We start from the raw sequence: 19,324 nt of genomic DNA on the forward strand, positions 1-19,324 counted from the left end.
GAAAAATAAGACAAGTTTTCGCCTATCTTGATAGACATCACGTTGATGTAGCATTACTCCAAGAAACGCATTTGATTAAACAGAAAGCAGATAAATTGGGCAACAGATGGGCCGAACTTGTAACATCAGCGACTTACTCATCATATGCACGGGGAGTGACAACCATTATACATAAGGGCACTCACTATCTGCTAGATAAGATGCTCATTGATCCGCAAGGAAGATACGTCATTATCACAGGTGTACCTAGAGGCACCAAAGTTGGTATTATTAACGTGTACTGTCCGAATACGGACGACCCAGACTTTTTCATGAATCTCTGGGCAAAAATACGTGACCTGCCAGCTCTGGAGCTGATCGGGGGAGGAGACATGAATGTTGCACTGGGTAATGCGCAAGACAGATCACAAAACACCACAGAACATCATAAATGTGCAGTCTCAATTATTTTAAATGGCATGACAGAGTTCCGCATGCATGACATATGGCGCATACGAAATCCAACAACACTAGATAGCACCCATTCAAAGACAGTACATAACAGCTGGTCAAGGCTTGACTATTGGCTCCTTACAGACCAAGCCTCCACATGGGCTAAGGATATAACTCATCTCTCTAAAACACTTTCTGACCATAAACCTGTTCTATTAGCTCTACAGATCCCGACATATACACCCCCACCATTTGTGTGGCGTTCCAATGCCACTGCACTTTTAGACCCCATCTACAAAGAAACAATACACTCTGCAATAGAAGATTACTTTGTGGACAATAAACAGTTGAAAGTGCAGGTACGCTGTGGGAGGCCTTTAAGGCGACTCTAAGAGGCATCTGTATAAGCAAGAATGCTGGCATTTTAAGGGATATCCGAACACAATTGAAGAAGTGCGAAGACCGCATAAAACTTCTAGAAGCAGAATATGACAACACTCACAGTGCACTTACCCTTAGCAATCTGCGAGACGAGATGAATCAATATGATACACTAGCAGATGATGAAATAAAATTTACCTCCCAGCGCCACACAGCACGCAAAATAGGTGAAGGAGGTAGACCAGGCTGAATACTACCACAAAAAGTGCGCACAGAGCATAAACAACACACTGTTATACAAATAGAAGATGATAATGGGCAACTACATTATGACACCCAAGACATACTGAACACATTCGTGGAAACATATAGTGACTTCTATAGGACACCACATACAGCGCTAGGGCCTGAAATTATGAACTATATTGAAGATATAGCGCTGGTATGGCTATGCGATACACACCGCGAATACCTAGCCCAACCCATAACGGAGGAAGAAGTACAGTTAGCCTAAAAATCATTGCCCAATGGTAAGTCACCCGGTCCTGACAGATACACGGGTGAATTCTATAAAACGTATTCTGAATTACGGATTCCGCATCTGCTTGAGAAGTATGACGAAGCCTATAATAATAAAATCCTCCCCCCAACGCTCTGAGAAGCGCTTATAGTGACACTGCTAAAGCCAGATAAAAATCCTGAAAAAGCGGAGTCTTACAGACCCCTATCAATAATAAATACAGACGTTAAGATATTGGCAAAGATCATTGCCACGAGGCTACAACCACTCATGTCCACTATAGTCCTACCCGACCTATCTGGATTTATTCCATCTTGTTCAACTACACATAATCTACGCACCATATTTGCCCTTTTACATCAACTAAATCAGGAGTTGCAAGCTGTAGCGGTGCTACTAGATGCGGCTAAGGCCTTTGACTCTGTTGAATGGACTTACATGTTCACAATATTACAAAAAATTGGATCACCGCCCATATTCACCAACTGGATTGCCCTTCTATACAATAAACCCACTGCCTGCATCAAAGTTAATAGACATATATCAGACTTAATACCAATACAAACGTGGTACTAGACAAGGTTCCCCATTATCCCCTCTACTCTTTTCTATTGCATTGGAGCCGCTGGCTTGCAAAATACGTCAGAAATACGCACACACAGCACTGCAGTTTCACTTGAGACCCATTAGCATATCATTATACGTAGATGATATGGTGCTAAACCTACAAGACCCTGAAGAGAACCTCTCACCACTACTAAGAGAATATATACAATTTGGGCGCTACTTGGGCCTGCAAATTAACTGGAGCAAATCAGCGGTGGTACCGTTAACAGCGACTACAAAAGCACCACAAATGGAGTTCCCTCTTGTATGGCAGGGAGATCGAATTAAATGTCGTGGAATCTGGATACACCGAGACTCTGAATTAGTAATTAGATACAATTATGGCACTGCAATAGATCGCATAGAAACACAAATAACTAGATGGATAACTCTCCCTCTCTCTCTATCCAACAGAATATCACTAATAAAGATGGTATTGTTATCTAAGCTGCTATACCTCTTTATCAATATATCAATGCCACCACCTGCCTCAATTTTCAAAAGGATACACACAAACCTCATTAGACTGATATGGGCCGGTAAACAGGCTTGCATGAGTCTCAGCACCGTGTCACTTCCATATGCCTCAGGCAGTTTTACAGTCCCTGATATCTATCGATATTATTTATGTGCTCAGGCACAATATGCATACTATTGGTATCACCCAGTACAATACCAGCCGCACCTTGCGGTAGAAGATGGCGGCGCTGACCCAGTACCATTATCCACCATACTCACACATACACTACACCATTTATCAATGCATGAAATAAATACAATACGGACAACCTTGCAAGCCTGGCAAAGCATCAATTAGCGAACGCCCCTAATCTGCCGCTGACTCACCATCCTGCGTTATCAGTCACACAAGAAAAAAACAGCATGATGATCTTAGAACAAGTAGGTATAGCACAGATGGGCGATCTAAATCCGAATGGAACCTTCGTCACCCCGATGACCTGTCCTATATTAGCAACCAATCACTGTTATTCCAATTTATTTATCATAGACTGAGGGCCGCTATCAGGGAATTGTATCCTACCTATCCTGCTGAACCTCCTGCATTACAGTCACTACAGACTCTAATAGCCACCTCTACTCACTCTAATATAATCTCATGGCTATATACGCTGGCACAAGCGGAAATTGGCGCACATACCCTCAAGGCCCGTGACAACTAGAATAAACTATTAGACATCTCCCTGACGGACGAAGACTGGGTATCCTGCTGCACACTTACTACACTGCTCACACCCAATGGCAATCTTCGTATCATCCATTACAAATATATACATCAAGCCTACCACACTCTAAATTACATAAATATGGACTACATGAAAATGCACATTGTAAGAGATGTGGGATAGACCAAGCAGATTTCGCACATCTTGCATGGAATTGTGGTAAGATAAGAAAATACTGGGAGGCTGTGGTCTACCATTTAGGTGTACTCATATCATGTCAACTATCGTGCACACCGCAATTATGCTTATTGGGCCTACACATACCTGTGAAGTCGGCAAAGAAGAAATTGGTCGCCATAATGTTCCTCTTGGCAAAACGTAGAGTAGCGATGCACTGGGATAGTAAGCAAACTCCTACTCTAACACACTGGATACTAGATGCTGTCTATTGTAGAGACAATTTTTTAATATGTGCAGAAGAATTACCAACTGCATCCAAGCCATCGGATATTTGGGAACCACTCACTGCATATCTACGAAAACGTACTGATCTACTCAAGACTAGTTATTAAGTTAAACACTTGAACTTTCAATGAAACACTGCTATGCTGTACAGTTGCTCAACTGTGTATTATTGGAAAATGTGATGTAAAAGATCCCTTATTGTAACATGCTTAAAGAAATTGTTATAGCTGTGACTACTCTTATGTACGGCTACCAAAACCTTTAATAAAATTTAAAAGAAAATTAAAAAATAGTTGAAGTCTCCGAGGAATATATGGCAGGGTTGATCCGAGCTCGAGCTAATGACTTCCATAATTTGCTCTGTGAAGACTATATTGTCACCAGGAGGGTGAAAGATCGAGTGTAGCACACAAACCTTCTTGTCTTTGTTCCAGATTTCAGAGACTAGTTGTTCACAGGAGGATAGGACAGTATTAGAGGATTGTTTTACTGTGATGTTGGGAGCGATGAATGGAGGCAATGCCCCCTCCTGTTTTATCCAGTCTATCACTTCTGAATATAGAGTAGTCGGGAGGTATTAAGATGTCAAGAATTGGGGAGGAAGTATCATTGAGACAGGTTTCAGTGATGATCAGAAGGTCTAAGTTACGTGCAATAATGTTTGCGCCCGTTTCTCTTCGACAAACTTTTAATCTTTCAATATTGATTGTCACTGATTTACTGTGCACAAAATTGTTTTTACCAGCAGAAAACGTTGTACATGCCCACTAGGAACCTTACCTGATCACTTGCTCGGCAGCGCATAGCCCTTCCGGTTGCTCCCCGGTCCACCACGGGTCCTAGTCCCGATTGAGTGGAGGGAGCCTACTTCCGGTCCAGGGTCAGCGCTCTAGTTTCTTTCCCCCTCACTCCATAAAAACGCATGCAGAGCGAAGCGCGCAGTGGACGCGCGCAGCGGGCGCGCCGGCGGCGCACCAAAGGCGCGCCAAAGGCAAGCCTGTCTGCGCCCGTCCGCGGCCGACCGGGCTCAGGGCTCAGGAACTCTGACTCAGACCCCCCAACCCCTGTTGCATACTCCAGGGAAAAACTGCTTGACATCAGGGAACTCTCTAATAGCGGTTGTATCCACCCCATGCCCCTGGAGAATACTAATGAGAAGTGCCCTCAATGTGGATACATTTGTTCTCTCACACCCAATACCCTGCCACTCGCAAGGAAGCAACTGAATATGGCCCTGTTGAATTGCAGATCCTTGCCAGAACATGCTACAGAAATCTTCATCCTACTACACGAGTCAGAAATAGACGTTCTATTGGCTATCACCCAACTCAGATCCTGATGTGATTCAGGCACTCCCCCCGGGTTACCTTATCCAACGCGTAGACAGAGTAGGCAGCAGAGGTGGAGGAATTGCCATTATTTATAAAGACCGGCTAATTTGCCGTATCCTAGATAGCCCTCTGCGAGACTGCTAAAATGTTCGCTTTTCTATCCAACTCACCCCCTCAACCACCTTTTCGGGGATCCTCCTATATCGCCCTCCAGGAACTCATGGAAACTTCTGTAGCTCGCTTCTTGAAACCACACTAAATTTAGCTAGTACTTCGTCCAACTTTAATTTGCTTGGAGATTTTAACCTCCACCTTGACGAGCTCTCTAATAAAGTATCAACTGACCTTATCCATGACCTCGCATCATATCAGCTGCTTCTGAAAAACCATCTCGCCACTCATTCGAAGGGCCATCTCCTTGACCCTATTTTCTCCAATATAATGGAGTTAGAGGGACTGGATCCTACCCCCCTTCCTTGGTCAGACCACTTTTTGATCCCTTTCATATGGCACCCCCTCCAGACACACACTCACCTGTTGTCATCCCGAACCTGGGCGCGACACTGGCCCAGACTAAACTTCAAGGACTGGACCCACGAACTTGAACGGACCATTCCTAGCCCCGACCCCAATCCTGTAACTGCAAATAGAAAGTTCTACTCATGGATAGAAAGCTCACTTAATACAGTACTCCCTCGCAAAATCATCCTACAAAAAAGCGGTCCTCACAAATCTCCCTGGTTTACTCCTAGCCTTCGCAACTTAAAACAACAATGCAAAAGATTGGAACGAGCCTGGAGGAAAGATTACTCAAGCGAGAAAAAATCAGCCTACAGATCATCCATCACATCCTACAAAATAGCAATTAGAGCAACACAGGCTGCCTATTATGAGGAAAAAATTCAGGCATCTCTCAACTCCTCCAAAGAAATCTTTCGAATTGTAAAAAAACTCACTCAAACCCCTGACCCCCCTCCAGCGGCCGACCCTACCGGCCGTCACTGTGAAGACCTGGCAGGATTCTTCTCCACAGAAATTAAAAACATCCTTAACCTCCTCCCTCCCTACACGACGGACCCTATATTGACTCCTGAACCCCTGGAAAACAACAGTTGCCTCAAAGCATTCGCTCCTCTGTCTGAGGAACTCCTATGCCACATTATAGAATCAATAAAAAGTGGCTCCCCAAGCGACCCTGCTCCATTCAAGATCCTGAAGCAAGTAATGCCCACTATCACCCCTCCCATCACCAACTTAGTCAATGCCTCCCTAGCCTCAGGCATAGTCCCTCGTGATTGGAAACATGCCATGGTAAGGGCGCTTTTAAAAAAAAAACACCTGGACCCCCTGGATCTGGGCAACAATCGACCGATTTCGCTTCTTCCAGGTATCAGTAAGGTTGCAGAAAAATATGTTAACCAGATACTCTCTGCTCATCTGGAAACCTTCAATCTGCTCCACTCCTCACAGACAGGCTTCCGCCCTGGCCAGGGCACCGAGACTGCCCTAATTGCGGTAGTAGAAGAATCACAGAAGATTTTGGATGATGGAGGATCCTCAGCCATCATCCTTCTAGATCTGAGCGCCGCCTTCGACACGGTGAATCACCGGATTCTGATTCACCGTCTCAGAAATGTAGGAGTAACGGGTAAAGCCCTATCATGGCTGGAGTCATTTCTGGAAGAAAGATTCTTCCAGATATTTGAAGGGAACGCTCAGTCTCAACCTGTTCCCCTCCAATGCGGAGTACCCCAGGGTTCCTCCCTGAGCCCTACCCTTTTTAATGTGTATATGTCCCCACTAGCACAGATAGTCGCCCCATTTGGAATCCAACTGGTCACCTATGCAGATGACACTCAGCTCATTGTGGCACTGAACCAGGAAGAGCAGTCTTCCATCAATCTCTGCTCATGCCTCAAAGAAGTTAACAGTTGGATGAGCTACTCTCACCTCAAGCTCAATGGCGACAAAACAGAGCTTATGCTGCTGGGTAATCAAGCTAGTTTCAATCCCAGCAAATCATGGCCAACATGTATGGGGCCTGCACCATTACCAAAACAGGAGATAAAAAGTTTGGGCATATGGCTCGACCATGATCTCACTTTTAAAACACAAGCTAGGAAAACGGCGGCCACCTGCTATGGTATACTCCGCACCTTACGGAAAGTACTCCCTCTCCTGCCCACCCATTCAAGAAAGCTTGTGGTCCAGGCACTTGTTCTATCCAGGCTGGACTATGGCAATGCCCTCTATCTGGGCGCACCGAGAGCAGTGATTTCAAAACTTCAGATCGTCCAAAACTCAGCCGCTAGACTGCTCACTGAAACCAATAGCCGCAGCTCAGCCAAGCCTGCCCTGGACGCACTACACTGGCTGCCAATACAAGAGAGGATCCACTTCAAGACCCTCTGTATCGCGCATAAAACCCTTCAAAATAAAGGCCCTCCCGCCATCAAAAACCTACTGAAACCCTATAAAGCCTCAAGGAATCTTCGCTCAGACCGACTTCATCTAGCGGTGGTCCCCAGAATCAGAAGGGCTCGAGCAGGAGGCCCCCTCCTCTCCTACAATGCTCCGAAACTTTGGAACACTCTTCCCCTCTCACTTCGTAGGGAAGCCAACCATCTGTCATTTAGGAAACAACTTAAAACCTGGCTATATCCATAATTCCACCTCCTTCTTGACTCACACTCCGCAGCGCTGGGATGCCTCCGGGTAGCCATGCGCTATATAAGCACATCTTCATTCATTCATTCATGATGAGATCAGAAATATCAGCTGCATGTTTCACAGTTGATCTACAATTGAGAAGCATCGAGTTGATGTGCAGGTTGGAAGTGACCACTTCTTGAGTCGACGTGTTTATATGACATAGGTTCTCTATGTTCAACTTTCTGAGATTAAGGCTCGGTTCCCTGTCAGGGTCAGCAACAATTGAGGGTATGTAGAGAGTAGAGTTGGGTTGGGAGACCCTTTTAAAGTCAGAGTAGGACCCAAGCAGGGTGAGAATGTCTTCATTAGCTAACTGAGGTGGAGGTCTGTGGGGCCGAGAGTGGTGGTTAGGTAGAGACCTCAAGCTCCAGCTAGAGCTAAGATAGGAGCAGAAGGAGGTAATGCCTTTGGTAGAGTAAATCTTCCGTGGGTTGTGAATATCATTCCTCATCGCAGGGGGTTGAAACCCCACGCTTCCCCATCTTCAAGGAGAGCTGCAGAATGCTTTCCACCAACTCTTTGACTACCGAGATATCATGCTTGAGGTCATCAATCTTCTTCTCAAGGCCATGATTGTTCAGGCAGTTATTCGCCGGAGTAGCCCACTCTTGTGTGATAGGATCCACTCTTGTAGGGTTACTAGAGGTTTGGGTAGGACCATTGGCACAGTTACATAGGGTCAAACTCGAGATGGGGCGCAGAGCTTGGAGTGGGTAATAGGGAGAGACGGAGTGGAATTAGGAGGAGTAGAGGGTGGTGAGGCGTGTTGTGATAGTGTGGGTGATTGTCTGTTATTGGTGAATGTACCCGCGGCACCAACAAGGTTCCTGGCCCTAAAAGTGGAGGATGCAGGGCCTACGGGGCGAGTATCCAACCGTACCTGACAGTTAGGGTTGGTAGGGTGGTCATCACTCCCGTTTTGGAATGAATAGTGTGTGATATAGGGGATTGAGGATAGGAGGTGAGGTCAGGTAGAGGAGGGGACTTGGAGTGGATAGTAATAAGGTGGGAGGTACTCAGGTCAGTTAAACCTTTCTCAGCACGAGACAGACGTGTGTTTTTCAGGATCGTAGTGTGGGGGTTTGGGATGATATCTGTTAGGTTGTGTTGTGTTGTGGGGAGCGTGTTGACAGACAGGAGCGTGGGCAGTATGGAGGAGGGGCCGTCCATCGCCTCCGGATCAGAGCCAGTGAGTGAAACATTTTGACTGTTGGTGGAGGAGTTGGGGTTAGTTAGAGTGTTCTTGAACTTCAAAAAGGCATAATTGAATCACTTGAGGTTCAGGTCCGAAGCTTGGATAAGGACATTACCATTATAGTAAAGGGAGAAAGTCAGCTCCGCCATAAGGGCCGGGGATGGAATCATGGTTAAACGAAAACCATGTGGAGTTTTGGTCAGTTTGGAGCGCAGGTGAGGGTCTTTCTCCACTGCGCTCTTCTGTTGGTGTAGACGATGAGATCCGTCACTATAGTCCCCTCCTTCTAGGAGTTTCCAGCTATCTGGGGCTATTAGTGGCTCCCCTATTTAGAATGCATATTGGTCCCAGACAGTGAACTGAACAATAGGACCTTGGAATAGCTCAGAGAGGGCCATCCCGTCTGGATTTATGTGGGTGGAGCTGTGCTCTGCCCCACTTATATTTTAAGGGCTACCTCCAGTGCACACACAAAGGAACCTAACACTAGCATTTTGTCACCCTAGACTTCATGGAGCCTTTGGAGATCAAGGTAAGAACTTTTCAGAACCAGATGTGGGATAGCCTAGATGATTTCCCCACTTCAAAGGCTGGCAATAGGCATAAATATTGGACCTACTGATGTCCTCTTCAGTGCACTCCTGAACCTGCAAACATTACAGAAGAAGGACTGCCTTGTTCCCCAGGGGAATGCCTTGCTGTTTGAGGCTTGCCTTACTCTCCAGAGGATTGCCCTGCTACTTGAGACTTGCCTTGTTACCCAAAGAACAGCCCTGCTGCTTGAGGACTTCCTCTGCTAAGAAAGTCTGGACCTGTGCTCTTCATCCCAGGCTACACGAGTGACTCCAAGGGTCAGTTGGCTGACCTGCCGTGAGGTACAGGGACAAAACATGATCTTCCACAGACTTCCCTTCAACTGCCAAGTTGATCTGCTGCAACTGTACCTGCCTGGACCTTCTAGCGGACCTGTCTGAGCTCTGCTAGAGGGAGTCCCTGATCCCCATGAGGTGCCTCTCCAGTTCCTGGACTCTTGCCTAGCATAGGAGTTGTGCTTTGTGCTTTTACGCGCTACACCTACCTAAAACTTTAAACTCTCTGGATTTCCTGATCGGATTTTTGTTGTTTTGGTCTCCTTTTATTTATTAAAATGTACTTTTTTCGAAAATTGGTTTGGGACTTTCATAGTTTTGTGTTTTTGCTGTGTTACTGTTTGTTTGATGCAGAAATACTTTACACAGTGCCTCAATGTTAAGCCTGATTGCGTTTGTGCAAAGCACAGGTTAATTTAGTGACTTTTGTAGTTCACCCCCACAAGGATTGTGGTTTTTGCCTGAGTAGGGTTTTCACCCCCCTCAATCAATAAGCCACTTTCTTACGTTGGTGTTCAGTGGTGGGATCTAGTACTTATGCAGTGCCCCTTAGTGACTTTTTGTAACACTAAAATCCAATATAAATAGCTCGAATTGACATTTTTTCAACTCTCTTTTTTTGGCTTCTTTACCTTTTTCCAAATTCACCTGTATTTTACCTGAATTTTTCTCCTGTAACTCCACCTGCAAAGATGGAGTTTAAGCTCCACAACATGGAGAGCTTCACTGTGGCTGAGTTCAATGGATTCTGTTGAAAGAGGAGGCTGCCAGTAACAAAGAGCTCAAAGAAGCAGGAGCTCCAGAAGGTCGCAGGGCCTGGGAGATGGCATGCAAGTTACAGTCTACAGCACAGGAGCGGGAGGAGGAGGAGGAGAATAAGGAGGATGCTGCTGCAAGAAGGGTGGCTGAGGAGGCTTCTGTCCATGGGGCCTAGAAGCAGAGAAAGGCTGAGGCCGACAGGGCCTTGAAAAAAAGTGAAATGATTTGCTAATTAAATTTGCATTCAGAGATGTACATAAAAGCAAAACAAGCCTCAGAGTCCAGCAGCAATGGTGGCCGTGATACCCTAATGTCCAGTGACAACAGTAGGGCTCACATTTCCAAGAACCTGTTTCCTAACTTTGTTGTGGGGAATTATATTGACAAGTGGTTTGAGGTTTATAAATTGACTCAGAGATGCACAGGATCCCTGAGGGGGATTAGGGAGGCAGGTTCTGGGGGCACATTTCAAGTTCAGGGAAATATCCATTACTGATTCTAGGGAAGGGGATATGATGAGGTGTCCCCTCATGAAGGATGAAGGACATCCTTGCCAGGAGGGATGGTCTCACACCTGAGACATGTAGGCAGATATTTAGGGACAGCCAGAAGCTGCTCCAACAGTGCTGAGTGTATTTTGGGGAACACTGGGGCACTGGATGGTTAAGTGAAGGGCAATGGTGTGAGTGATTACACGGGACCAGTACAATCTGATTACCAGTGATAACATGTTCAGCAATTGTTTTACAGAGCTGCGCCAGCAGCTGATGAATAGTGGAGCTCTGACCTTAAGTGAGCTTGCTAAGGAGGTGGACCACTTGCTTAGCACCAGGGTTCATAAGAAGGTACCTGGGAGTGACCCCAAAAAGAGTGGTTCATGTTCACCCCAGCCGAGTGAAGGGGAGTTCCAGGAAGGCACATACAGTTCTCAGAATAAAGTGGGGGGGAAGGGTTTCCGTTTGCTCTCTGAGAAAAAGGGAGATGGTTCGGGTGGGCGGCAGCACCAACCGTGGTGCTTTGAATGTTCAAAGTTAAGACCTAAGCTAGTGACCTCTGCCTGTCTAAAGAAACCACCCCTTGTTGGAACTCCACAGGGGTAGCCAAGGTGGCCTTAGGGGTAAGTAGCCCACAGGGGTAGGTGGTAGAGCATGCCCTGAGGTATCTTGTGTAAGAGATAGACTCAGAGGGTGAGCTTGTGATCCCTGAGTGTGGGAGTCATCACATCCACTAGGTTACAGTGAATGGGTTTCCTGTCACTACTCTGAAGGATACCAGTGCCAGCCAGACCATGGCAGTGGAAAGGATGATTTCCCCAGATCAATACACCGCACAGGTGTATAGGATAACTCAGGCCTTTGAGCAGGACTCCTGCCCTATGGCTCTAGCATTACTTGAATAAGGTGTGGGGGTGACCCAGAGGATGGTCATAGTCAGTCCCCACAGGCCCATTGACTGTGATATGTGAATTAGTTGCCCCCGGTATTAGAAGATCTGAGAGAGGCAGCTGCCCAGGGTGCCCTCAAAGCTCAGGTTTATGGGAACAAAACCCCCAAAAGGAGGTTATGGGGGCCCAGATGGAGGGGCAGGAGTGGAAAGGCTCACACATGACCCCTGTTCAGACTCATGGTACAGACCCTGGGCAGGAAACCAGTCTCAGGTTACCACCCCTGGACTGGTGACAGGGAGATTGGAAGTACAGTGCCTAACACCCGAGACAGTTGTCCACCCCCCCACTCTATGTCATCTCAAATGTCAGACAACCCTCAGGAGCAAGTAGGGTCCTCCGTGCCCGCCCCAAGGCTGAAAGTGAGGCCTACCCCAGGCCCTCACTTGGAGCCTCCACCTGGCAGTGGATGGCCCGGGGCCTGGCTCTTGACACTGACAGCTGTCAGTGGCCTCTGTTGGTTGCTGTCATTATGGGCAGGGATTTCCTTGGGTTGGGATAGAATCCTTATCCAAGGTGCAGAATAGGCCACATCATCATGTTGGCCATGGTGGTACTGTCTGCCTACTGGGATGCATCTGTGAGCAAGTTAAGGTTAGGTACTTTACAGAGGGGGTGCACAAATGAGGAGAAGGGTTATCTATGGGCCAGAGGCTTAAGAGAGTGTTGACAGAGGGATCCAACTAGGTTTATAGGTACACAGAACTGACAAGTGCCACTGCAGAAGGGACCCATTGTCCACATTCTGTCACCTAAGCAGGGAAGCCCATCAAGGTATTTATTAGTCTACCCTAGCTTTTGGCTGGAGGGGAGTCATGTTGAACTTGGCCCTGTATTCAGGGTCACCCTCAAACCTTTTACCTTCACCACTCCTGTTTACTGAATTTATTTTGCTGGCATTTGGAGGGCAAACTGAAAACATAAACAGTCAAAAAGTGTGCAAAATCATTTGCATGTATTATTTGATTATTTTTTTGGGCCAATTTCTAAATCAGTGGTGCTAACCATGCAAGAGCAATGGTCAAATATAATTTGCACTTGGGTGTTATAGCGTTCCCTATTACTGAGGTACCGTAAAATGAGTAACATGGTGTTCAGGGATCAACTTTATTTTGACAGTATATACTCCTGAGAAAGATGTGATCTACTGATGAGTTAAACTAAATAATGATGCTGAGTTAAACTGACTGGCCTATTCTGACAACAAATGTGTTGTACTTTTGTACTTTATTACCCACTATTGTATGCTGTAAAGGTTTGTCATGGAGTGTTGATATAATTACATGTAATCCAGACAGAAGGAGTTGCAATTATGTTGCCATTCTGTGTGCCAATGGTCAGTGTTTGGTCAAAGAGCATCAATAACAAAAAAGTTGTAGCATTTTAAGTTGCAGGTTTTTACGTATGATTTTCACAAATGTATTGTTTTTTCGTTTCACATAAATCACAAATGCTCTTAGTGAAATGTATTAAAAAATACTCCTTTCTGGTATGTCTTCACCTATGTTACCTGGGAATATCTGTAAGGGCACTGATAAGGTTACGAATTAAGTGCACCTTTTTCCATGTGGGGAAATTCCTTCATCTCCCAAAAATATTGGTCTGCTCGCATCCATTTTTACAGATATTAAAACATTTTGCACTAAGTGTAGGTGCAGAAATCAGCTTTATACAACTGTGAATGTATGCAAATTTTCAGTTGCTTTGTTATTTGAGATGTAAACGGCACTTTGTGCTCAAATAAGTGAAATCTATGTGCACACAATTGTTCTAAATGAAACCCCAAATTTCAAACATCCATACCTTGGTAGAGATATGTTCTAACAAGTATGCAAAACAGATTGGGCCCAATTCGCAAAAGAGCCATACATCTGCACCTATGTGTGGGTGAAGATTTTTGACTTTTATGTCTTTTAGAAATTCATAGATAGACCCAGGAGTACGACTAGAAGGTTGGGCATGGTGCAGGTTTCCAGACATGCTCCCGGGAAAGTCATGGTTCTTTCCTTATAAGCTCCTATTCCTTCAGTGTGGAGTTCGCCATAGTGGAAAATTCCCTATGGGGGAATGGAGCCCTCTTTGGAAATACACTCCTTTCTTCTTAGGGAAACATTTTTCTTTGTGGAGAAAGCCCTCTCCTGTACCCTCTGAAAAATTAGGGTTATGTCGTTCCCCTTCCCATCCTGGAAGATTCATTACTTCAGGCCTTTGCTGGAGGAACTTCACTAACTTTTCCAGGGTGGGCAGGTTAGAGAGAAGAGTTTAGGAATGCCTGGAAACATACATGTTTGGAAGCATTCTGGAACTTTCAAGGCAAACCACACCTTGGAACTCACACTCTCACTCACTTGAGTGGAATTTACAGCTGCTGAACTCACCACATGTGTGCGGACATTTACAACACCGTAAGTGGGTTTTTCCTTTCCAGGAATCCCCTAATAATTTTCTGCAGGTGTTAAACAGGTAAATTCAGTAATAAACTTACATTTATGACCAACTTTACAGCTCTGAATCATGCCCATCGAAACTGTAGAATTAATGAGACACAGTACAAGCAACTAGCATAATTCAGGACTACTCCTCGAGGCAAATATACGAAACTAGAGGAGGAGTTTCGGAGATAGACCTGGAAACAGTTAGTAATGCTACAAAAAATATCCACTCAAAGGTGTTGTAGTCAAAGATTTAAATGAACTAAAATATAAAATGAGCAGAGAAAATTGGATCAACAGTACTGTACATAGAAGACCAAAAAAGAAAGCAGGGGGTTTTTTGTCCTGGGGCGAGGCAATGGATTTAGTTGGCGGGATTGGTGTGACAATCTATTGGCTGTTTTGTTAACATTTTGCATTTGCACTGGAGATTCGGAATGATTGAAATGTTTTATAATATCAACACCTCTATGTAGCCTACTTTTAGTTGGTTGCTCGACCATTTTTCTGTATCAGCAAGCCAAATTAACAAGAATTTGAGTTCTAGAGAGAGAAAAAAATGTCATTTGTCTGCATGGCTGTAGCACCAACATGAAAGGACTTCCTGCTAAAAGTTTTATAGAGCATCTTTCAGTAGCTGTATTTTACTCCTGTTGGTGGCATGAATCACACCACAATTGTCAAGAGTTATTTTAAAGGCAACATCTGAGAGTATGGGGGACATATTTATCAAAATTTCAACACAACGCATTGCAGCAAGCCGCCTTGCTGTACTGGGCTGGGTGAAAGGGAAAGGGCAGGTTTGCGACATATTTACAATTCTACGGTGCATGCCTGCCCTTTCCTAGCTCTGACACACTTTTAGCTACCATTGCAGGCACCCTTGCGTCATGTTGCAAACATGCCTGCATTGCAGACAGGATTGTTTTGTGCAGGAAGGGACACGTTACTGCACAAAATCAATCCTAGTAGGAATTTTCCTCTTTCTAAGTGTGCAGTAGAATGCAGCACACTTAGAATGAGGAAACAACAATGAGAAATTAAAATATTTCTCCTTGTTGTGCCTCTGGAGGGGAGGCGTACAATTCTGATGCATTTCCAGGTCTACCAATGCTGGGAAATCTGGGAATGAGTTAGAATCATTGCACGCCTTTCTGCCGCAGAGTAATGCAAGGCAGTGATTTGCACAGCCTTGTGTTACCCTAGATTTATCAAGCCACTCAGGGTCATGCAAGGTGACCTTGTGTTTCTTGATAAATCTCATTTAGGTTTGCTTTGCACTGGTGTCCCCTTTTGTGGTGCAAGGGCAACACAAATCCTTGACAAATATGCCCCTTAGTGTCCTACACCAAACTTAGAAGTGACTTAGTTGTTAATTTCTAGGAGTACGACAAGCTTAGTGACTAAAGAAAAAGCTTAGAGCATTAGATCTGTGAGTAAAAATGCCTTACCCCTGGATATTTGATTAAGCCACACCTAAATCTGATGTGAGACACACTTGATTACAATTACTCTCCAACTCGATTACTCTCATGGCCCTCTAATATTTCTAATGGTGTACTCATATGCAGCCCCCCATTACAATCTTCCATTGTGCATTCTAATCCAAACATGTAACCTCCTAAAAGGTGAGGAATAAGCCCAATGGCCATTACTTAAAAATTCAATATGCATATGTTTTGAATATACAAACTGCCCTGTGCTTTATTTTTGCAACAACATTACTAGTCTTCATTTACTGCTGTCACATAATTTATACATACCCCAGCTACAGGAGGAAATCCCTATTCAAGAAAAGAAACATTTAATAAAGTAAAATTTCTGTTAAGAAACATTTATCCCAAATACAAGTCATTCATGTACCAAGACAGAAAAACAGAGCATGACCAATATTTCTCTTAGAGAAGTGTTTATTCTAATTTAATTTCTAACAGTAAAAGATATTAAAATGATCTGGCAATTGTGTAGTGAGAAATTCCCAATAGTGTGTCATTATCCTCTCTAACTGTCCTTAGCGTTTGACTGTAGAAGTGTGTGGCTGTAGTGTGACCTATGTGCCGCCACGGCCCGTATAGGGCGTGCCACTGGGCGGTGATGTGGGGCGGGGCAGGGTGGGGGGTTGTAAAATGCGGCATACGGACGATTTCAGGTAACGAAAAATAAAAATAAAACAAAGTTTGTTACGCACGCTGCATCGCATTTGCCGATGCAGCGCGCGCAACAAAATTCACTGCGCCAGGGAACAGTTGTTCCTTGGCGGGGGCGGAACTGCACCGCACTGTAAAATGCTCATCAGGACTGAACCAGTCCCGCTAAGCATATTACGAGTTACTGCATCGCCAGCCATTTAGTGGCGAGAGCCCCATCATGAAAAGGCTGATGGTGAAAGAACAAAGGAGGCCCTGCAGGGCCCTCATGCCTCCCCCGTAGGGAAACATTCAGGGAAGCACAATATGTGCCCCCTCTCTGTATCCCCCCAAAGTTCCAGCACAGCATGGACTTCACCGTCCATGCTGTGCTGGAATTGTTTTTGCCGTTCCCATTGTGATGCCTGTTTTCAGGCACAGCCATGGGAAAAGCAAAGGACTGTCTGCCTTACATGAGTTCAACTCATAATAAGGCGGGTGGTCCTTGCACGGTTTTGGCAGAGCTGTGCCAGCGGAGAACCGGGACAACTGCACCAAAGTCGTAAACGGGCCCATAGTTTTCAAAATGTACCTGCATTGCAGATTGTTGAGTTCTACCCTCAGATTACGGATCAGGTTGCTCAAGAAGATTAGATCTTGTGGTTGTTGAACTCTGCCTGTTTTTTTCTTTGATAACCATGACATTTATTGCTATTTTCAGTGATAAAGCAGTAGTTTCAGTCCCTGAAGTAATGTGTAAGATCTGTGTTCCCAGCATTGACCGTTGAATGTACTGTATGTAGTGTGTAGAATTTAATTTCCGATCACACCTGGATCCAACTCGAACCATCTCAAAGTTGGCTCTTCATGATCTTGTTTCTAAAGATTAAAGCAAATTCTGCCAGCCTGATTTGCCACTCTATGAAGTCTTTCAATTAGATACTTGGAAAGACCCATGTAGATAGGTTTGAAAGTAAACAAGTGTTCTGGGTAGTTTTATTCTGTACTGTGACTAAAGAAGGGGAAATATTTTCTAAAGCATGGAAAACTAGAAACTGTAGACCTTTACTAGTACATGTACCTGACGGGCAAATGAGAACGTTGTGTTAAAAATTACCCTGGACGTTTTTACTTTCTGGGGAGTGATCAGAAGAGAACCTCGATTACCAGGGTAGTCAAATAGAACACATTTTGGAGTCAGTATTTTTGCAAAATTGTGACAATAACTATCTGATGATTTAAATGTCATAGGATGCATTAAAAGACATGCTCTTTAAATAAGTGAAACATTAAGTACACCATAGAAAATGTGTGACAATTTTCGCAACCCATACATTTACTGCTAATCAAATAGAAAATAATGTTTACAATCTTACTTGCATGGGGAAAAATTGAGGAAAACCCTACAGAAAATAAATAACAATTAATATATATTTGCAGTGGAAGCAATTTAATTTTCATGCTTATCACTATTATTGTCATTATCACCCATTGAAAACATGTACAAAGTCTATACCAGCTCTACCACTTCTCAACCTCACCTTTTGGATTTCACCCAGTCTCAATTCTCTTTACACTAAACTCAATGACTAGTGAATATTTCCTCTACTGATCATGGCAGGCAACATAATCAAAGCAGTTGGATATTCATTCTGACATGTGCTGATCACATCTAACTAGACATTGAGGTAGCTTTGTGACAACCTTCTTCTTTCAATACAATATATTTGTCTATATTAAATTTGAATATGAATTAATTTACAATATTTTACGAGACAATACTATGTCCAACATGATTCAACAAAAATATCTGTGACATTTCTACAGAGATAGGAGCTCATCTTCATGTTATGCTTTGTCTGTTTTCCTAATGCCGGCCTTTTGCATCTTAATGGTAGTGCCAGAACATAACGCCATTGTTAAGACAGAGTTATCTAAGGGAGTCTCCTAGACAACAATAGCGCTTGGGATCAAATCGGTCTCTGCTGACCTTTCCTTCATTACAGGAGGTCCAATTCTTTGTTCAGGTCTCCAGAGATTCTTGACGTTCACTTTAAGAATAAACCCTCTGGAATTCACTTTTCTTACTGTGGGTCATGTTGCAGTTGATCTATCCTGGGCTTAAGGATGTGTCCTGGCTTGCACAGCCTGCAATATTCCAACAAGATGGACGATTAGCTAGACAGCTTTGTGAGCCATGCACAGCATCTTAAACATCATGTGTCAAGCCACTATAAACAAGTTGTCCTTCTTCAAGTCTTGAGATATATGCTCATGGTTTGGAAGTTGAGGACAGCCCTAGCTACCTTGTTGTGTATGCGGTGCAGTTTGATTATTGAATATGAGGGGAGGTCTATGTAAAAGGAATGGCTGTGTATGAGAAAATGGCGGTGCATGAAGAGAATCAAAGCTTTAACCTCTTCTTTTATTTGCCTTGTGAAAGATATTCATGGTCCAACAATACTGTGAAGTTTTCCACAGTAGGGTCAAAACATGGTAGTGGAAAGAGAGCACCATAAATGATTTCACGACTAATGCAACTGCGTAGTTTGTCAAGCAAAACCCTTGCAGAGTATCAGCAACTTTATAGAAATATTCACAAAGCCGCTTTGACAAAAAAATACCTAGATAGGGCTTGTTAAAAAAACACAGCAACAGCGGGTCAGCCTGCAAAACGATGAATAGTAAATGTAGCACAGAATATCCAAATCAATCTTAATTTTGTTTCCAAACCATTAGTCTTTATAGTCTTTACTATACATATTCAAATATTTGTTTCTTCAGTGTGAGAAATCCAGTTTGAGGGGTCCCAAGGACATCAGAATTTATTAGGCCCTAGTTATGTGTCATAGGCTGAATCAGAGAGGT

The 19,324-nt window shown here is 44.3% G+C and overlaps 1 long non-coding RNA gene across 1 annotated transcript in view; it reads right to left on the bottom strand.

The window, feature by feature from the left end:
- Positions 1-19,324, bottom strand: part of LOC146866306 (uncharacterized) — a 114,207-nt gene that overhangs the window by 33,020 nt on the left and 61,863 nt on the right. The window contains exons 7-8 of the long non-coding RNA XR_014976790.1: positions 17,833-17,859; positions 16,094-16,114 (exon numbers count right to left, since the gene is read on the bottom strand). This is a non-coding gene — a long non-coding RNA (uncharacterized LOC146866306). The remainder of the gene's footprint in view (positions 1-16,093; positions 16,115-17,832; positions 17,860-19,324) is intronic.

The sequence above is a fragment of the Triturus cristatus genome, chromosome 2_1 (assembly GCF_964204655.1).
Source record: "Triturus cristatus chromosome 2_1, aTriCri1.1, whole genome shotgun sequence".
Lineage (NCBI taxonomy): Eukaryota > Metazoa > Chordata > Amphibia > Caudata > Salamandridae > Triturus > Triturus cristatus.